This window comes from Sphaeramia orbicularis, chromosome 22, assembly GCF_902148855.1.
Source record: "Sphaeramia orbicularis chromosome 22, fSphaOr1.1, whole genome shotgun sequence".
NCBI lineage: Eukaryota > Metazoa > Chordata > Actinopteri > Kurtiformes > Apogonidae > Sphaeramia > Sphaeramia orbicularis.
The window spans coordinates 15540995-15558784 of NC_043978.1; positions in this window are offsets into that span (position 1 = coordinate 15540995).

A 17790-nucleotide genomic window follows, 5' to 3' on the forward strand; every position below is an offset into this window, starting at 1 on the left:
AGATAGATTACAGTTTTCATTCCTGTCCAGTAACACCATGTATTTCCAATGTGTTGAATTTGATTTTGTTGAATGTGATGGATGACAGATGAGTAATATTCCAAGAGTAGCGTAGTCATGTGGGCATCTTTATTTGGTCATAATCACTGTGAAACAATCAGGAAATGTCTTTTTTATCTTCCTTCTGTGTCTCACGGGACCTTATTTTGGAAAAAAAAAAAACTTGATTTGATCCATTTTTAATCATGCCATCATTTACACTTTGTGATGTTTGTCAGTTGAAAAGATCATTTTACAAGTCAGAAAAGTGTCATAAAAAGTTTGTTGTAAAATTGTTGAAGTATCAAAACATATAAAGACGACACACCCAAAAGCTGCCGAAGTTGTGTCTTCAGCTTCAACGTGACCAGCTGTCATGATTTTCAGATCTTTTTAATATAGTTTTACTTGTTTCAATGACTAAGCTGAAATGTGCCATGACAGCAGCCATCTAGTGTTGTTTATTATGTGAGACGAGAGACGAGTGCTGTTCACTTGAGCTGTTTAACACAAATCGAGATGTTTTTTTTTTTCCGTATTTATTTATTTATTGCACATACAATATAAAATAACAAATACATGTACATCTCTCTCTTGGTAGAGAGAAGGTCCGAAAAATGTGCAGGTGAGGTTGGAACTCGAAAGCTTATAGAATGACCTCACCTGACCTAGCTGTATTTGAAACAATAAAAGAAGTCTTTTGGATACCTTTCATGAAAGGCACAGGTACCTTACTATCCTGCTGCTTTGTTGATGTGTAAAATTGTATTTTAAAAACACAAATATTGTAGTTAACAGCACAATTAAAACAGGTCCAACATGAATATTAGACAATAGATTTGTCTGTTGTCAGTGAGTGCAATTCATATTTTTAACGAAATGATGTTCAATGGAGCATGGTAGAAGTGGTGGGACAGGTTCAGCAGTGAAATGAATTTAAAAAAACCCAACATATATGTGATAATCAAACACTGAACGACTATTTTATAGCACCACGACTTATTTTACTTTTTGTACATTTTGCTGATAATACTTACAGACTCTTATAGATGTTCCAAACTCTGAACAGCAGGAGGCATTTATGTTCCAGAACACACTTAGTTCTAGTAAAATTACCACTAATCAACACTATGTATCCACAGACTGTATCAGTTACTGAATAAAGTATAAAGCTAATTGTTTACACACATCTGTATTATGGTATCATCGACTTTTCTTCAAAATAGACTCTTATTTTGACAGTCGCTTAGAATAACAGTGTCTTATAGTCTTCATGTGCTGCATCAGCTGATAGTTTACATAATAGCTCTGTTAGCTTAGCTCTGATATCTTTAAGTAAAGTAAAGTAAAGTAAATTTCATTTATAGAGCACTTTTCACAGACAGAGTCACAAAGTGCTTTATCAATTCAAATCAGAATCAAATTAAGTTTACAGAGACCCAACAGAATCCTTCAGGAGGCAAACACTTGTGAATGGGACAGTGGCGAGGAAAAACTTCCCTTTAACAGGCAGAAACCTCGAGCAGACCCCAGACTCCTGAAGGATGGGCTGTCTGCCTTGACCAGTTGGGGTTAAAGAGAGAGAGAGAGAGTAAAGGAGGAGAAAAAGAGAGAGCGATAGAGATATAGAGAGACTGGGGGGGGGAATGACACATGGAGTATGTTATGATGAATACGTAGAGTGTAATCAGTCTGTGGTGGTCCTGGGTTCAGGTGGGAGACTAAAAAGCCTTTTGAACAGGAGGGTTTTGAGGTGTTTCTTAAAGCTCTCTACAGAGTCCATGGACCGTAGGTGTAGAGGCAGGTCATTCCATAGACGTGGTGCCACAGCTTTAAAAGACCTGTCACCGCGTGTGCTAAAACAGGTCCGTGGAACCATCAGCAGGTGCTGTCCTGAAGACCTCAAGCTACGAGTTGAGCTGTAGGGCTGGATCAGGGAAGCAATGTATGCAGGGGCCTGGCCATGTAGGGCCCGGAAAGTTAGCACAAGAATTTTGAAATGAAGACGATATAGAACAGGGAGCCAGTGGAGAGATTTAAGAATGGGAGTGATGTGGGTTCTTCTGTTTGTGCGGGTCAGGAGCCTGGCAGCAGAGTTCTGGACAAACTGTAGACGGGCCAGCTCCTTCTTGTTTAAGCATGTAAACAGGCTGTTGCAGTAGTCTAAGCGAGAAGATACGAAAGCGTGAACGATCATCTCGAGCTCATTTGTGGACACCATAGATCTGAGTTTGGAGATGTTGCGTAGGTGGAAGAAACAGTTTTTGACTAGGTGTTTGGAGTAGAATTCTAAAGACATGTCCTGGTCAAAGATGACACCCAGATTCCTCAGTTTTGTCTTTACCGAGGAACTCAGGTCTCCAAGGTGATGTTTGATCCCTGGGATTGCACTGTCCAGGGCAATGATGAGGGTCTCAGTTTTGCTGGAGTTCAGCTGGAGGCTGTTATCATTTAGCCACTGCTTCAGCTCTGACAAGCAGTTGATTAAGGAACTCAGTTTGTGGGGCTCAGAGGAGTTAAAGGAGCAGTATATCTGGATGTCAACAGCGAATAGATGATAGGAGACATCACTATACTGCTGGATAATGTGGCCAAGTGGGAGGACATAGAGTAAGAATAGCACTGGTCCTAGGACAGAGCCTGGGGCACACCACACAGTAGATCCGCTGAGTCAGATTGGAAGTTGTTTATTGACACAGTGAAGCTTCTGCCGGTCAGGTAAGAGGAGAACCAGTCTAGCACATGACCTGACATCCCTACCAGGTCCCTCAGTCTCTCAATCATTATGGTATGGTCCACTGTGTCAAAGGCCGAGGAGAGATCTAGCAGGACCAAGACCGTGGATTTCCCGGAGTCAGCCACCATCAGGATGTCACTAGACACTTTTAATAGTGCGGTTTCTGTTGAGTGGCGTTGTCTAAACCCAGACTGAAAAGTGTCATAGATCTGGTGTGTCTCCAGAAAAGCTGTAAGTTGTTTAGACACTGCTTTCTCAAGGATTTTGGCCAATAGGGGGAGCTTTGAAATGGGCCTGTAGCTTTTGAAGTCTGTGGGGTCCAGTGTGGTTTTCTTTAGTTTAGGTTCTATGATGGCCTGTTTGAAGGAGCTGGGAAAAAAACCAGTTGAGAGCGACAGGTTAAAAAACTTTGTGACCCATGGTCCAATAGTGTCAAAGACACCGACAAGGAGCTTATAGGGGAGGATGTCTGCAGAGTTGGAGGAGGGTTTCGTTTTGGATAAAAGTGCTGAGATGTCCTCCAGTGTCACAGGGTCGAAAGAGGACCAGGTTTGCAGAGGGGGATCAGATAGGGTCATACGGCCAGAGGGTGGTGGGATATTGTGTTTAATATCCCTGATCTTGTCTGTGAAGAAGTTTAGGAAGTCATTGCTGTCAGCTTTACAGAGCACAGGGGCAGCAGGGACAGCAGGGGACACAATGGACTGGATTGTGTCAAAGATTACCTTGGGGTTTTTCTTGTTTGTGGCTATAAGTTTGTGGAAGTAGCTGGATCTTGCCTCCTTAATCATTTTATTTAATGAGGTTATGAGATCTTTAAGATGTAACCTGTGTACTTCCAACTGGGTTGATTTCCAAAGACGCTCAGTTTTGCGACAAGTTCTCCTTAGGTTTAAGATGTTTTCATTTATCCAGGGACAAGACCACTTACGAGTGACATTAGTTTCACGGGAGCCACCTGTCAGAATAGAGCTGCAGTGTGTGGCAAAGCACTGGATAAACTCATCAACATCGGGACACTCATTAAGAAGACTAGGGTTAAACAGGGCACGGAAATCCTGGGCTGTGGACTCTGTAATGATCCTCCTCTTGGCCCTTCTAGGTGCAGGCTTGGGCTCAAGAGGCACACATAAGTCAAAAAACACACCACAATGATCACTCAAGTGGACATCCTCAACACACACATTTGTGACGTGTAAGCCCAATGAGAAAACCAGGTCCAGGGTATGTCCTTTCTTGTGGGTGGGGCCAGATACATGTTGTTTGAGGTTAAAAGTGTCAGTCATGGCTAAAAGTTCCATTGCTGGGCTGGATGAATTGTTATCGATGTGCAGATTGAAATCCCCAAGAATTAAAACCTTCTCCAGTTTTATTATTGATGTAAGGAAATCACTGAAATCGCTTAAGAAGGCACCAGCAGGGCCAGGGGGACGGTAGATTAAGAAACAGTAAAACACACTGGACGAGCCAATCTTGATCATTTGTGACTCAAATGAGGGAAAGTCATCGGTGCTCATCCCTCTGCATATGTATTTGTCTTGGTGCACTACAGCAAGGCCACCGCCCCGGCGACAGGGGCGGGGCTGACCAACAGCAGAGCAGCCAGGAGGGCACAGTTCATTTAAATGAATGAACTCCCCATCCCTTTGCCACGTCTCCGTCAGGAATAATGCATCCAAGTTCCTGTTGGTAAAAAGCTCATTTAGGGAGAAGATTTATTGGCAATGGAACGTGCATTTAGTAATCCAAACCGGCTAGGTGGTGGTGACATCATGGTGTTCGTGTCCGCTGTGTGTAATGGGATTTGTGTCACCACTTACGATGCCTTTTAGCAGAGTGAAACCCATACGAGACCTGGATATGACAGGAATGGGGAAGAGCAAGGCAGAGGTTATGCTGCTGGAGATGGGGAAGGAGAAGAGGAATTCACTGAGGTGGTTAGTTGACAGGTGGACAGTGAGGGCCTGGGAGAGGAGGAGAGATCAGTTGGGGTGTTGTTTATTCTCACTACAGATTTTATAGGAGACTCTGAACGTGGTGATATTAGATGTGACCAGCAGGGGGAGCAGGTGACTGCAGCAGAAGAAGGGAGGGCATAGTCACATTGGGTGTGGGTGTGGTTTTGGTCAGGACAGCGTGTTGGATGTTTTGAGCCAAGACCCTGCTGCCTAGTCTAGAGGGGTGGACACCATCGGACTTGTAGAAGGAGGGGCGGTTCCAGAACAGATTAAAGTTATCAATAAAACTGAAGCCGTTCAGAGCAGAGGCTGACTGGAGCCAGGTGTTCAGGCTGAGGAGGTGGCTGAAACGGCCCACACCACGGGCAAAGGAGGGAGGGGCCCGGAAATGAAAACAGCCTTCCCGGATCCTTCAGTTTATCAAAGAGGTTTTTAAAATGAACCTTTGTCACTTCGGACTGTTGAAGAGAAGTGTCATTGAAGCCCACGTGAACTATGATCCGGGTAACGTGGACGGCAGTGAGAGCAGCAGCTGAGGGAGTTCATGGAGGATGGAGGTGACGGTGGAACCAGGAAAACACCTGGTTATGGCGTTAAAGAAACGGACGTGACGGATGATGGAGTCCCCGAGGATAGCGGTGGTCGGAGGGAAAAGTGGTCGAGGAGACAGTGTTGAAGGTGAAGGGTTCCTGGTCTCTCTAGGTGGACATTCCACGGGTGGACCGTCAGTGTGACGGCGGACGGCCTCTCGGAGGAGGCGGCGCCGGGCAGAGGAGCGGACCGAGGAGCGGGGACCCTTGTTCGACGGCTTCACAGGAGGACCGGCTTTAGGACCGTCGCCGGTAATCAGCTCGGTGGCAGCCACGGTGTCAGCAGGAGCCGGTTCCGGGACAGAGCCAGGTGGGATGGGGGGCACATCAGCCGTGGCGGGGGGAGCCGAGCGTTCTCCACGGACAGGACGCCGAAGCGGTTTGATGTGCTGATGGTCGGCGGTGGTGAGTCTTTGCTGGTGTCTTTTGCGGCCACGAATCACCACTTCAGACCAGGGTGTAGAACACGGGGGGCGAGAACAGGCAGAGGAAGGATCCCATAACACCGGTATCATCACAGGAGGCTTTGGGCTTCTCTGCGCTTTTCAGGAACAGACTGGACAGTGTGGGAAGGCGGTCTGGAGAAACCACAGAGCTGGGCATTTTCTCCGCGAGTTCTGCGGAGAGGCGCAGTATTTCCTCTTTGAGATCTGCGATAGTTTGGTAAGCCTTTACCAGGGTTTTGTTTTCTTGGACGAGAGGACTATCTCCAGCTGATGAGGATGACGCCATGGTGGAAGCAGCGAGATACCGGCAGAGCGCGGGAAGCGGTGGGTGACAACCAGAGGTAATGATCCACTGACAATACTGACCTGTCCTGATGAAGGTTTGGGTTGATAGCGTCAAGTTAAAAAAGACACGGTTAAGAGGTTGGGTTCAAGTGAGTAGGCGTTGAAAGGCAAGAATAAGTAGTTAAAATGCTGGATTTCTGAGAGTAGATCCGTCGGCGGTTTGACAGACGCCACGCTTTATTTTCATTGTGGCAAAAATCGAGTGAATTTCTACAACCCATTTTAATTCTTGCTTAATTTGTTACGTTTTATTAGTTAAGTCACAACATTTGCACGACTTGACTTCCGATAAACATTTCTCCCAGTACACCGTAATTGTTTATCAGCAGCAGTGGTTGTACTCCATTAGGGCGTCCCATTTTTGGGACTTAATTTCCGATCGCGCTCTTAATTTGACCAGTTAATCTCTTGTATATTAGTAACTCCCAAAAAATTTTCGGCCCAACCCGTAAAGTTTTAGACACCCCCACCCCCACCACCATTGCCATCTTTAGGGTGCCCGTCAGCCAAGTGCAGAGAAACCATTTTTCAATGGAAAATCATGCATTTGTCGGTACCTGCTGAACTGAAGAAAAGGGAGGGTACCAGATGGGTAATCTAGGATCAGATGTTCTCCAGTGAAAGCCCTGAGTGCAGATCTTTGAAATAAGACGAGGCAATAAAGAAATCAGCAAAAATGTGTGATTTTTACCCATTTTTCAGTGTCAAATGACCTTGACCTTGTCTAAAATCATGTGACCTTGACCTGTACATGATTTGAGACCTTCATAAACGACAGTAGCATCCCTCAAAACTTCTAATACGACATTTGCATGAGCAAATATGGCATAACTAACTGAAAAATGCATGATTTTCCATTGAAAAATGGGTTTTCTGCACTCGGCTGACAGGCACCCTAAAGATGGCGGTGGGGGGGGGGGGGGTCTAAAACTTCACTGATTGGGACAAAATTTTTTTTTGGGAGTTACTAATATATAAGAGATTAACTGGTCAAATGAAGAGCTTGATTGGCAAAGAAGTCCCAAAAATGGGACGCCCTATAGTCCATACTGAAAATATGTTCAAACTTTGAGCCGATTACCTAAAATGTTCAGTTGTTGGTTAAACGGGACAGAGCAGCACAGCCAACAACCTGGAGAGGGCGGGGCCTGAAGTGGCTCATGTGCATTTAAAGGGTCAGCGCTCCAAACCGCCTTTCTGGTGTCATTACTCAGAAATAGGGTTGAAGATGGACCTGTGGAGTTGAATTAATGAAGAATTCAGACCCAAGCAGAGCATTTACAGTTTATGTAGACCACAGGGAAATGTTGGAAAATACATAATTCCATTTAAAAAAAAAAAGCAAAATATGACTCCTTTAAACTGGTGTAATATCTGTGGTGTTAGGACTTTTACTTCATCTCAAGGCTGAAATGCATCTTCAATTACTGTAAATGACCTACATAAAGAGTTAAAACTGTACTTTACCTAGTTTTTCTTGTTTTTTTTTTTTAAAGGAGTGGCTTCCAGATATCACAGCAGCAGGATGATCCATGTTGCTGATGTGACCGTTTCACTCACTTGAAAGTTGAAAGTGTCTATGTCAGCATTGCATCCCCATAAGGGCTTTTTGGAAATGTAAGGACAACAAACATTTCCTGCAGGGTGGTGTATGTGTGTGTGTGTGTGTGTAAAGGGTACCAGACCAGCATGCAACACCGAAAGGGGGAAACATGAACAGGAAAAGGGGGTCAAAAGACAGGGCCGCTCGCTTCTATCTAACGTTGCTTCACCTCTTTGCACATTTCTGCAATCGGACGGTGCATGATTAGACGAGCTTCAGTGAGATACAAAGTCTTGTTCAGGAAGAGGAACAGCGTAAAAATAGTACCACAGAGGCAATAGTTAGATACAGAAGATAAATTTTGATGAACTTGGAGCACACTTCCTCATTTTGCCTCTTTATTTTCCAGCAGAGGGCAGTATGTATGTGTCTCTGTCACACCACAGAGTTTAATTTGTGTGTTGAATGTGCTTGTGAGGATATTGAAGGTCTTTTGCTTAGAAATCTTCCATCCTGTGGTGTTTTTTTTTTTTTTTGGTCTTAATTTGTACAGTTATTTATGAGCGGTTTTACTCAAACCCAAGCCACATGTAGTTTATGGTAATTCTAGTAACACACATAGTTCTAGTGAATATAATTTGCACATGGACTGACAATTATTGATCACAGCTATGAATCATTAAGCCATATATCAGTCAGACATTATGGCAGAGCAATTATGGAGAAAACATTTGCATCATGCAGACGTTTACCCTGTAATATCACGTTTATTTGTCATTTATGACCCTGTTCCCCTTTGGGAATAATAAATCATCCTCATTACATGATTTGGATTATGGATGTAGCAGGGTTTTAGAGGTTAGTGGAAGCCTCACAGTGGTTTTTGTGCTAAAAATTAGATCAGTTCATGTGTGTTTTTAGGGGCAGTTCATGCATGTCAGTGAATTAGCTGCTATGAGTAAGAAGGTTATGGTTTAGTCAGCCCTGCCTGTTCAGATGAGGATGCTTTAATGTTAATATTTCAGTGTATGTTATATTTATATCAATGGTTTGAAGCGCACAAGAGGTCAGCTCGGTTGGTGAAGCATTTTCGCCACAGGACATGATCAACTGCGGAGTCAAGATTATTTAAGATGAATGCTAAGTCTAAGCCGGTCTGTTTTTTTTTTTTTTTTCTTAAGGGTAGATAAAGCTGTTGCTGGGGTATGTCTGTCGTTAGCTACAGCCAAAAGAACAGCGTCATAAAAACACCGCCAGTAATAATACCGTCTCTGACATAATAGTTGGTAGAAATGAGGCTGCAGTTTGTGTCAACACACAGTCTTCCTGTTGTCCAGGCTTGTGTTGCAATCGTTTATTGAGCCTGCCAACTTCAGGACAATGGAAGGTCAAAGAGCATGTCTATCAGCAAGAATACTGGCACCGACCATCCCAGATGTAAACCGCAAAACATCTTCAGTTTGACAAAACAATGACCGTGTTTATGTGCACAGAATATCTCAGTTTTTGACCCTATTACGAAACAGATACCCACTAATGTTGAAAAATAATACCCTCCATGGATAAGGCAACTAAAATAGGATTTTACATTTTCATTGGTGGTATTCTGTACTTTTCCAACCAATATTTCCACACTTTGAAAAACTAGATGATGTCTTAAGTCTTTCACAATATTTAATGCTTCTCCTCCACCCACAACAGACCAGCATTTTTATTTTTTGGACATCCATCTGCTGTAGTCTTGATACTATTAGTTAGATGGTTTGTGCAAAAACCTCCCAACTGAAACACATGCTGAATGTAATGCATACATGCACAATGAAATATTAGATTCTTGGACTTATTTTGGCAACTTTCATATAGGGTTTAATATTGTGCTGCATTTAGGTCCTAATATTTAACACTTAGAGACCCTATTAACTATTTTTGCGCTGACCTTGAAATTATTTTTTTCTCCACATTTACTCTTTCCTAAGTGACTTACCAGTATTTTTTTTTTTTCAAATAATATGTTCTTTTGTATTTTGCATTTTGAAAATCACATTTTTTCCAACATTTAATTGACAGATTATATAGAGGTTTGTAAAAGATTGACGGTTGTTATATCAAAACTGACTTTTTCACCAAAATTTTATTATATATTATCTGATAGGGCTTGGCGATATGGAAAAAAAAATCATATCACAATAATTTTTTTTCATTTCAGACAATATCGATATGTATCGCATAATAAATCAAATCACTATTTATTTTATCAAGCTTAAATTTTCTGTTACTCATAAGTTAGTTGTGAAGACATCAGAAAGAGAGAGAGAAAGAAAGAAAGAAATACATACATTGCAGTACTTATGGAGAAGTCCCTCCCTCCACTCTTAGAATTACCCCCCCCCACACACACACACTGTTATATATTATTCCCCCACTTTATTCATCTCCCCCCTGCCCCCCATCTTAAGATTTATTGACCCCCGTCTTATAAGCATCTTAAGTTTCCGTTATATGGCCGTATGGTTTGCGTGTATTAGTATTGCGGTAGGCACGGACTGCAACTAGCCCCCCACGCCCCCTGGCCCCGGCCCCGGCCCCGCCCCCCGCCTCGGTCTGTCGAGCTGTGCGTACCTCCATGCCATAACTGGCGTAAACTGAAAGTGAAACAACTATTAAGCGCTACTTAATTACGATTGGCTGTTCTCAGGTCTGTCAAAAAATGGACGAATGAATTGTATAAAAGTTTTATCGCGCATGTCTCATATTTCTATCAAGGAAAAGTTATATCGCGATATATATCGTTATCGTTTTATCGCCCAGGCCTATTATCTGAAGATAAAAACAAACACTGTGATTTATCAGGCTCCATTGGTTTTACTGGTGATTCAATGTTGCACAAAACTTCGGAGCCTCTGAACGTCCAAATAGGTAAAATCTGATGACCATGAAACGATGACAAACTGCATTTTAACTGACTTATTTACATATATTGATAAAATTAGTTGGTCAGAAGTTAATCATTTTATTTCAGCAGATTCTTTTGATCACTGGTGCCTCTTTAGGTCTTTGAGGGTTAAAACCACATAATATTGTAATATCCTGCATATTAATCTGACTACAGTACTTGGCTATGGTCTGAATAATAATAATAATAATAATAATAATAATAATAATAATTTTAAAAAAAATATTTATAGGCGCTTTTCTTGCCACTCAAGGACACCGTACAGTACAGAATATGGTGTTTACACATCCTTTGTAAAATTCAGAATATTGTCACATTCAAATGACATTGGAATATTTGGGTGAACATGAACAGTAAAGTACATAATCCCCCAAAATGTAATGAAATGGCGTCTGTATAATTATAAAATAGTAGTATATTAATGTAAAGGTAGATTTTTTTTCACCTTGTTCCCCCAATTGTGCGTTGTTGTAGCTGATTATGATACCTTTAATGAACAGATGGATTATATTTCCCCCTTTTATCCTCTAAAGCTCCTACAGACTCTGGGATTTCATCAGACTTATAAGTTTATTGGCTTCCACGCTTTGCGACACGGATCTAATAATAAACTTACAGTAGGTATTACACATATTCAGACCACGCAAGGAAAAAAATCTAATGAATCTAAGGCTATAACACAAAGGACAGTAACTGAACATCTTCAGTGTATGTTGTCTTTGTGTGTCACAATAGTTATGAAAAATAAAGCTTCTTGCAATAGTGATATTTCTGTGAAAAATCTGAGGAAAATTGCACAGTTTATACCTGGAAGGACTGGTTTTACACTGCTGTGCTGGGAATATTGGGTTTGAGCTCCCAAGGGTGTGTTGAGGCTAGGTCTGTGATCCAAAAAATTTGGGGAAGATAAGATTAGGTACATTGGTGTTCTTACAGTCCTGCGATGAACCGGCGACACACCCCTGTTGTACTCCACCTTCGTCTATTGGTTGCCAAGAATAGGCTCCTGCATCAGTGAAACGCTCTTGAGGTTTAAGTGGTTTAGAAAACGAACGAACGAATGAATGTTCTGACAATTTCCTGTTTCATGGGCGAAACCTTGAACTTGGCTATGTTGCCATGGAAACAGCCTCCATGTTGATATGTAGATGTGCTCAGGGCAGGTCTGTCATGAAGCACGTAAAATCTGATTGGACAAAATACATCTGAGTTCCAGAAACTTCCCTTTTTATGGGGAATCACTGAAGTTTGAAATATAGAAGAAGATGTAGAAAAAGAAGAAGTAGGTAAAAAAAAAAATTAAAAAATAAGTCCAAGTTTGATCTTTATTATTGATTGATTTGATTGGTTTATTTCAAGCTTGTGCACTCTGTGTACAGTGTTGTTTCAATTTCACAATAAGACAAGATAATATAACATCCACATCTTGCACACCATTATTTGTAAGCAAATATACATAGAATAGAATGCTTTTATTGTCATTATACACATATACAACGAAATTAAGAGACAGCTCTCTTGTGGTGCACAGTGCAAAACAGTTTAAAAGAAAAGTGTAAATATATATACAGAATAAAAACAAGTATGTCAACCAACCAAAAAATGGTAGAGATAAATATATGGCACTTTGACCCTGGCTGAACATGGAGGATATATGTTAAATATATATCCTTATTTGAAGCATGCATAAATATATACAATAATTCATTATAAATATACACCCCTAGTAGCCCGAAAGGGAGTGAGAAGAAGTAAAACTTATTTACTCTCACCCCCAGCTTCATGTTTACATTGTATGGTTTCATTTATATCAGAGAAATTAGTTGTAAACATGCATTAGTAAATATTGTCAATAGTCGCTTTTCCTTTAACCTTCAAATTGCGCAAATGTAACTTGCGTATAAAAATTTGCCTAATGGAAAAATGACAATTTCGCTAAGACTCTCGTTTTTTGATTAAGAGTTTTTGTGCTAGCAAGAGGTGTTTTTTTTGGGTGTAGCCAAATAATTGGTATATCACGCAAAACTGCAATGGAAAGAGCTTTTTCTGCGACTACAGTCACGTGAATGAAAAAAAACCAGATGTTGACGGGCGTTACAACAAGCGAAGAAGAGTTTTAAAACAAATACGGTGCGGAATGTGTGGACACACCAGGAAACCAAATCACTTTAAATTTAGTATGGGATAGAGGGGTAATATATAAAAATAATGAATATATTTGTAAATCAATGTGATGGTTATGGTTGTCGCCATGTTTATGGAATGACTTCTCGTGTCATCCTGCAATAATAAATAAATCATTGCATTTGTGATTTAATGGAAAGACTGACATTACGCGCTTCTGTTTTTTGACATTTAGTAAATGTCTGTAAGTTTTGCACAGATGTCCAATGGAAAAGCGACTGACTGAAGTTGAAAAAAACAATAAGAGAAAAAAAATGTTGCTATTTACTAAAAAAAAATAGGCTGCTCAGGATTTCTTCATGACGAAGCGATAATAAATAAACAAATCATCGCATTTGTGATTTAATGGAAAAACTGACATTACGCACTTCTGTTTTTTCGACATTTAGTAAATATCGGTGAAGTTTGGCGCGGCTGTCCAATGGAAAAGCCACTGATGACTGAAGTAAAAAAAAAAGAGACAAAAAAAACAATTAAAAAAAACAAACAAAAATGTTGCTATTTACTACAAAACGAAATAGGCTTTTCCGGATTTCTTCATGACGAACTGTTGAACTCATTTAGTCTACAAAACCTAAAAAAACGCGAAAAATATTAACTCTGTTTCCTTAAACCACATGTGAGGATCTATCTCAGGGCGAACTGAAAGATTCGGGCCAAGCTGCCTGTGCGTTGACGCTCTCAGACGAACGTGTCCACCAAACACAATATGTGGAATTGCATGTGTCATTATCCGTAAACTGATGTGCGTGTTCACCTGTGTCATCTCAGTTACATTTCCCCGAGCCGTTTTTGCCTGAGAGAACATAATCAAGTTGTTCTTCTCCAAATTAAATCTGTAGCCAGTTTGTGACCTGAAATATGCCCTCATCCCCTTGGCAATAGTTACAGCTCAGTACTGAACGCTGCCACACACACATACAGGGGGAATAGCAGGAGGCTATATTCTGATGGCTCCTGCAATGATGTGTACGGGCAGCTAAGTAACAAGAACCAGCTGCTGTCCTCCTCCTCCTCCTCCTCCTCTTCCTCTTCCTTTTTATCATCTTCCTCCTCCTCCCTCCATTTCCCTCATCTCTCTTCCCTCCTTTATTCCCGAGTGTTATGATTATCACTGTGCCTCTTTCTCTTCCCGTGCCAGCATAAACAACAACAACAACAAAGATGACGCTCATGGAAAAAAACAAACAAAAAAAAATATTCCAAGACCTCCCCTTACGCATGCACACGCACGTGCATATGTGCGCACGAGCTTCCAGACACACACACTGAAAGACACAACAGCCTCCTACACATAGATGGAAAGACAAAACATGACACCTACACATGCAGACAGCGACATGTGGTTAAAAAAGCTGGCACACGTACAGATTTGCACACACGCAGCGTACAGACACACACTTGGCTGCTAATGAAGGTTGTTCCCAGTCAAAGACGGGAGCAGGATTCCCTCACTGATTGATGACTCACTGAAGCAATAGCTGTCGCTGTTTGTGCATCATTACTTTCTATGCTGTATTACCATTATTACTACACTATTGCAGATACAGCTACCTTAGATAGAGGCCCTGTGGATTCACCGAACAGGGTTGTCAGCATTTAACATCGCTAAGTGGAAAGTCTGGTGCACACGGATGCAGAGGTATGTTGGCATCCTAATGAGTTGTACACCACATCTGACATCTGGCACAAGGACAAAAGGACAGCACATACACTGCAGCAAACGCGCTTCCGTACAATCCTAGACTACAAATCAGTTAAATCACCTAATTTCCAACTGGCCCACACTGATCACAGCTCTATATCGAGTATTAGAATAATAGCTGACAATTCAGTACACGCTTTCTCACCGGTATATTTTTTTTCGCAAATAGGCCTGTCACCATTATTACATAATCACCTGATTGCAATTGTTTGAGCAGACAGTGATCATTTTGCATAACACTTAGTCATTTTTCCAACTGTAGGAAAACAGCTGGATGAAAAATAACAAAACCGTTACATTTTCTAGGACATTTTTCAGCTTTTGAGGTTTGGCTGACTCGATTGTAAAAGGGCTATTCTACTTTTGAATATTTCTAAAAAAAATGACCTAAAATTATCATTATAGTGTTAAGAATAAAGAGTTGCGAAGTTCTGTCAAAGATGCAAACGTATTGGATAGGAAAACAGCTGGATGAAAAATAACAAAACCGTTACATTTTCTGGGACATTTTTCAGCTTTTGAGGTTTGGCTGACTCGATTGTAAAAGGGCTATTCTACTTTAGAATATTTTTTTAAAAAAATGACCTTAAATTATCATTACAGTGTTAAGAATAAAGAGTTGCGAAGTTCTGTCAAAGATGCAAACGTATTGGATAGGAAAACAGCTGGATGAAAAATAACAAAACCGTTACATTTTCTAGGACATTTTTCAGCTTTTGAGGTTTGGCTGACTCGATTGTAAAAGGGCTATTCTACTTTCAAATATTTCTAAAAAAAATGACCTAAATTATCATTATAGTGTTAAGAATAAAGAGTTGCGAAGTTCTGTCAAAGATGCAAACGTATTAGATTGTGGAGATATTAAATGAATTTATTTACAGCGACTGGTTGGCAGATTTATGTGACCTCTAGAGGGAGTAGTGAGTCACTCTGGTCTCCCATTGTGAGGAAAACTAACACCACCGGGCCTTTGACCAAAGCATCAGAAAGTGATCAGATGGGATGAGAACCATTAAGAAGCAACTTTTAGAGTCAAAGAAAAGAAGTGATAAAAATAGACAGCTGTAGATGTAAAGAATGGAGTCTGATGTTGAAATGTCAGCGTTTCTTCTACATGTGTGACTTTGACTCTGATGCTTGTGAAGGTATAAAGTTATTTTGGGATGTTATTATCTTTGCTAAGTTGCAGTTTGTTGATCCACAGTTCAGGCTAAACTGTGACAGTTCTGACCTTCTTTGTTGGATTCCAAACAGATCCATAGTTCAGCTACTGACAACATAAACCGAACATAAAACAGAGGCGATTAGTGGTTTTACTGTGGCTGTTTTCAGTCTAAAAACAGAGCTAAGCTAACAGAGCTAAGCTAACAGAGCTATAATGTAAACTATCAGCTGATGCAGCACATGAAGACTATAAGACACAGTGTTATTTTGAGTAACTGTCAAAATGAGCAACTGCAAGTTTTAGTTTGAAGAAGAAAACTTGATGATACCATAATACTGATGTGTGGAAACGATGAGCTTTATACTTTATTCTGTGACTGATACAGTCTGTGGATACATAGAGTCGATTCTTTGGTAGATTTGGTTTTAAGTAGGGATCTAACGATTACCAGTATAATGATAAACCGCGGTAAAATTCCCGACGGTTAGTATTACCGTTTAAATTCTAATTATCATGATAACTAGAGTGAGAGAGACTATGTATCTATGAAAAAGAAACTAAAACAACTCAAACTCGATATGGAAAATGGTCAAACAATGGCCGTAAGATGTCATTTTTAATGCACATTTGTATGTTTGATCTTTACATGTTAATATTTGAATGTCTCTGCCAAGAGAGAGTACATTGTGCCTATTATTTTATTTATTTATTTATTTATTTCAAAAATACAACTTGGTTAAATTCTTTCAGGGTGTGTGTAAGTACTTTTTGAACATTTTGAGCACATTTCAACAATATAGTGATAATAATGATAACCGTGATAATTTTGGTCACAGTAACCGTGATATGAAATTTTCATATCGTTACATCCCTAGTTTTAAGTGACTTCTGGTGCCAGACTTCCCCCCCGCTGGTGAGATTTTGGAATATCAGTGCTACATAGAACACAGTTTATCTTTACAGCCTTAACTTCTAATATTCAACCAACTGCATTTCAGTGAGCATCTTATTTTGATGATAATAATATGTATTTTGTTGCCAAACTTTATTGTGTAAATGGCCAAGAATGTGGCCTGTTTTGGTTGATTGTTAATTGTATATAGTCTATATCCACATTCTAAGTCTTGTTTGCCCTTCGGCTCATTTTCCTGTGTTTCCTCATAGAGCGCAGTGTGTTGACAGACTCTACAGTTTTATTTGCACTGTGGGACTTGCTGTGGAACCAGTAGACTGTTTGTATTCAGCTCCGGTTTTCATGTTTATAAAAGGTGGACACCACGAGTACATGTGCATTTTAATAGATGCCATTGGTGATGTTGAGCTAGACCTCATGCTGTCTTTAAAGTACTAAGGATAAAGCAGTTACCGTATCTAGTTCTTCTCCATGCTGCTGTTTGTTTTTATATGCTTTCAATAGATTTGGTTTTCTTATTATCTTATTTTGACTGCTGTCTGATTTGGTAGGTCAGAGTTGGCTTCTGCTCTAAATTTCTCCAAGTTTTCCTTTAGAAATGCAGTGCTTCAGAAATTATTGGACTTAACTGAGTTTTGAAAATGAAGGTTGAACCTTTTATGTGCAACCGCCCCCATGGGCCCTGTGAGTGTTACACCCGATCACATATAAACTCATCATTTTTTGTGGCTTTCTTTCTTTTCATTGAAGCAGCAGGACAGCAGAGAGACCCACATGCACAGCGTAGAAGGTTTGGCAGTATTCAGTCTCATGCTAGTGGGGGGTTACATGTGATTCTAGAGGCGATGGGTCCTAACTGCTAAACTCTCTCTGTGCACCTTATTGCTTTTTAGTGGTTAAGGCGGTGCGCAAGTGGTGATTCATCACTCACTAACACACAGGCACATACCAAGCTGTGAGCTTCCTGGAGGCCATTCCCACCTCCAGCCTCATAGCACCCACTGATGACTAGCCACAGACTAGCCGCCGGGTCATTCCAGACGCCTGCCTGCACACTTAGTATCATCTGAAACTGACATGCTGGCTTTGTTTTCTATGCACAGAGACCTCCCACTCCCGAGTATGAGGTGGAACTACCTTTTGACGGCTGTTAGCCAGTGAAAGTGAAGAACCGTTTGTTCTAGATGTGCCGTTATACTGGAACAAGAGGCA